Below are 5000 nucleotides of genomic sequence, written 5' to 3' on the forward strand. Positions count from 1 at the left end.
ATGCCCTCATCGACGTGCCCGCTGGCTATCCTCAAGACTCCTGCACTCCGCGTAACATCTTTCCTCCACATAAGCTCTTCAGGCTCAAACTCAAGATCCTGCATACGTCGTCCCTCTACCTCTGTAGAATCACCCTCTGTGACGACCTTCGCGCGCCCACTCTTGGACTTGGCCAAGGACCTATTGCATGCGTTCACCCAAACTCAAGCTTTCCTCAAAATATGCACCTCCTTGTGCATAAATTAGTGCTTCGCCCCGCACTTTCAGCTCCATATGCAGATGGTGTCCCCCTCGGACGAATTCTGCCTTTTGTATATCTCGCTGGCACCCAAGCCAGACTCGTGTCCCCCTTGGACAAATGTTCTCTTCACTTGTTGGCACCCGAGCCAACGCTTATTGTCCCTCTTGGACGAATAGCTTCCCGAGCTCCAAAGTAAGGCACTCTCTTGCCTTCAAGGTCCTCCCGTGGACCGAACTCTACCAAGTAATCCGATGGTGACATTGACCCTCTCATCGAGCACACCGTCTCCTCTCAGGTGGTGCCCCTACGTCAACTATCCCAACGGTACCCAAACTCGAGAGTTCTTCATGTGGTAGTTCTCCTCTCTCTTGAACTCCACTTCATGCATTTTCGGCACTCTGTTGCCGTGACGAGCTAAGTTTCCCTTCTTAGCTCTTGTTCCCGCGCTCAAATTTCCATCTCCACGATGGTGATGTGCTAGCAATTCTCAAGCTAGCTTTGCCTTCTCCAAAGGCAAATTTATGCACAACATCCCTCGAGTGTGCATCTCAAATTTCCATCTCCACGATGGTGATGTGCTAGCAATTCTCAAGCTAGCTTTGCCTTCTCCAAAGGCAAATTTATGCACAACATCCCTCGAGTGTGCATTTATCCTTGTGGCTTCCAAAGCCAACCCTTGCGCAAGTGGCATCCTCTTCCCGACGAGTTACCACATCTTGAATGGAGGTCCTCTCTTCTGCGACCTCCTTATTTCGGCTGTTGACACCTAGTGTCACCTTGAACTAAGTCCCTTCCTTAGTTCTTTGCCTCGATCTTGCTCACTTTTGTATTTCGGCTCCTCCTCTGAGCCAGTTTTGCCCTCTGGCAAATTTACAGTGCTCCACGCATCCACTCGTCTTGACTTCTCATTCGCTTCGACAAGGTTGTCTTTTCTCTTGGACAAACGTGGCCTCTGCCACCCAGCTGCACTGGCTTGCTCTTTCTTCCCCACTCTTTGTGGCTGTCAAGACTCTTCGTCAAAATGGACCTATTTTTGGTATTTTCTGTAATTCTTAAGACCAATACCCCAAAAGAAACACATGGCTAACAAGCCCTCAATTATTCAAGAGAACTGCACTACTTACGGCTTGTGCTCTCATTTAACAACGCATGAATTCCTTTCTGAGCACCAGTCACTTATTCCAAATGCTTGTCCCATTCATGAACTTCGCATTTGCCTCGCTGCTCGAGCATCCAGTTAAAGATATTTGTATCGCACACTGGTACTCGTTTGGTGAACATCCCCACATCATATTCAAGTTGGGCATGCTGCCACAACTAACCACGCTCCATGCAAGAACGCCCCCTTCACAGTAGCATCGGGGTTCTACGGATCCAAGCATCACCAACCAATACCATCCGTTCCTCGGTTCGCCTATTGCAGGACAAACCGGGCTCTGATACCACTTGTCACGGTCCTACATTTTATGCAGCGGAATAGACCGTGCGGCGCCAAGACTCTCCAGTCATGGCCAGCCTTTTCACTATCCGAGTTCATATATCGACCCATCTGATACCAATTGTATGCTCATGAGGTTCCCATAGTCGTCATGGCTCATGTCGCTCAGCAAGCTAGCCCGATGGCCTTGCGCCCACTCGGTAGCTTGTTACTCAATCTTGTGCCAAGATCTAGCCAGCAACCCATCTCTTCACTCGGGCCTTGGTCCATGCACATCTCGAATAGCATCCGACCCTAGAGCATGCACACCAGCATCATGCCAACATGCCCTCAGGGTAGCAACACAAGGTTGGAAGCCCACATATGAATGTCACCCGATGGCACGGTGTCGCCCCGTCCGTGCCTATTTAGCTTCCGACCCTCTTGAGCGAGGCAGAACCCGAGCCCCCGCTCATTGGCACATTTGCCACAACCTTGTAACAAAGGCCTACGTGTGTTCTTGGCATAGCCGATAGAAAACGGCATAGCGAATGCTACACTTAGCCTCTGACACAGGAGTGACGCGCAGTACCAGGTCGTAGCGCCTACCGGTACTGTCCTCGGGACTCCCTGTCCCTCGGAGACATAAGCCCACCTTCGTGGCACTATATGTCCGCCCCATGGCTTGCCGTCGCCCATGGGAAGCTCGCTTAGCCCAAGCTCGAAGCCGGAGCCGGGGGCCGTGGAGAGCCAACACGGACCACCCCCCCTAAAGAGCTTATTTAGCCATTTCCTTTCTGGCACCCATAGATATCACTTTGTGCGAGGAATCATAATGGGGTTTTCTCTAGCAAACCTTCACATCTTGGCTTGCCATTCGATATGCACCATCCTAGTGACATTCTTAAGAACTTCCCACGGCCCGGGATCGAAGATCCCGACCTTCAAATATTTACGAAAATGCCACTAGGCCATTCCAAAGGTGCGGACCGTCACACTAGGCACCGTAGCATACCCCCGCACAAACACCCACCCGGATCCCGCCGAGATTGCCCCCCAAGCAAGGTTCGGAAAGACTCCCACACGAGTGCAGGTGTCCTTCGTCCCCCATTTCGGGCAGCGCCCCCAGCAATCACCAAACAAGCATCCATGAAGAAGCATACCCCGCACAAACACCCACCCGGATCCCACCGAGATTGCCCCCCAAGCAAGGTTCGGAGAGACTCCCGCACGAGTGCAGGTGTCCTTCGTCCCCCATTTCGGGCAGCGCCCCCAGCAGTCACCAAACAAGCATCCATGAAGAAGCATACCCCGCACAAACACCCACCCGGATCCCACCGAGATTGCCCCCCAATCAAGGTTCGGAGAGACTCCCACACGAGTGCAGGTGTCCTTCGTCCCCCATTTCAGGCAGCGCCCCCAACAGTCACCAGACAAGCATCCATGAAGAAGCATCGCCCACAAATGCCGCAGCATGCAAAACCATGGCAATAGCCATATGAAGCAATGGATCGCACCGCATAAGCCCACACATTCCGAGTTTCCGACATGGTGCTGCATGCCTAGGCACCGTAGCATACCCCCGCACAAACACCCCCCTGGATCCCGCCGAGATTGCCCCCCAAGCAAGGTTCGGAAAGACTCCCGCACGAGTGCAGGTGTCCTTCGTCCCCCATTTCGGGCAGCGCCCCCAGCAATCACCAAACAAGCATCCATGAAGAAGCATACCCCGCACAAACACCCACCCGGATCCCACCGAGATTGCCCCCCAAGCAAGGTTCGGAGAGACTCCCGCACGAGTGCAGGTGTCCTTCGTCCCCCATTTCAGGCAGCGCCCCCAACAGTCACCGAACAAGCATCTATGAAGAAGCATATACCCCGCACAAACACCCACCCGGATCCCACCGAGATTGCCCCCCAAGCAAGGTTCAGAGAGACTCCCGCACGAGTGCAGGTGTCCTTCGTCCCCCGTTTCAGGCAGCGCCCCCAACAGTCACCGAATAAGCATCCATGAAGAAGCATCGCCCACAAATGCCGCAGCATGCAAAACCATGGCAATAGCCATATGAAGCAATGGATCGCACCGCATAAGCCCACACATTCCGAGTTTCCGACATGGTGCTGCATGCCTAGGCACCGTAGCATACCCCCGCACAAACACCCCCCTGGATCCCGCCGAGATTGCCCCCCAAGCAAGGTTCGGAAAGACTCCCGCACGAGTGCAGGTGTCCTTCGTCCCCCATTTCGGGCAGCGCCCCCAGCAATCACCAAACAAGCATCCATGAAGAAGCATACCCCGCACAAACACCCACCCGGATCCCACCGAGATTGCCCCCCAAGCAAGGTTCGGAGAGACTCCCGCACGAGTGCAGGTGTCCTTCGTCCCCCATTTCAGGCAGCGCCCCCAACAGTCACCGAACAAGCATCCATGAAGAAGCATACCCCGCACAAACACCCACCCGGATCCCACCGAGATTGCCCCCCAAGCAAGGTTCGGAGAGACTCCCGCACGAGTGCAGGTGTCCTTCGTCCCCCATTTCGGGCAGCGCCCCCAGCAGTCACCAAACAAGCATCCATGAAGAAGCATACCCCGCACAAACACCCACCCGGATCCCACCGAGATTGCCCCCCAATCAAGGTTCGGAGAGACTCCCACACGAGTGCAGGTGTCCTTCGTCCCCCATTTCAGGCAGCGCCCCCAACAGTCACCAGACAAGCATCCATGAAGAAGCATCGCCCACAAATGCCGCAGCATGCAAAACCATGGCAATAGCCATATGAAGCAATGGATCGCACCGCATAAGCCCACACATTCCGAGTTTCCGACATGGTGCTGCATGCCTAGGCACCGTAGCATACCCCCGCACAAACACCCCCCTGGATCCCGCCGAGATTGCCCCCCAAGCAAGGTTCGGAAAGACTCCCGCACGAGTGCAGGTGTCCTTCGTCCCCCATTTCGGGCAGCGCCCCCAGCAATCACCAAACAAGCATCCATGAAGAAGCATACCCCGCACAAACACCCACCCGGATCCCACCGAGATTGCCCCCCAAGCAAGGTTCGGAGAGACTCCCGCACGAGTGCAGGTGTCCTTCGTCCCCCATTTCAGGCAGCGCCCCCAACAGTCACCGAACAAGCATCCATGAAGAAGCATATACCCCGCACAAACACCCACCCGGATCCCACCGAGATTGCCCCCCAAGCAAGGTTCAGAGAGACTCCCGCACGAGTGCAGGTGTCCTTCGTCCCCCGTTTCAGGCAGCGCCCCCAACAGTCACCGAATAAGCATCCATGAAGAAGCATCGCCCACAAATGCCGCAGCATGCAGAACCATAGCAATAGCC

This window comes from Ziziphus jujuba, chromosome 7 (genome assembly GCF_031755915.1).
Source record: "Ziziphus jujuba cultivar Dongzao chromosome 7, ASM3175591v1".
Taxonomy (NCBI): Eukaryota; Viridiplantae; Streptophyta; class Magnoliopsida; order Rosales; family Rhamnaceae; genus Ziziphus; species Ziziphus jujuba.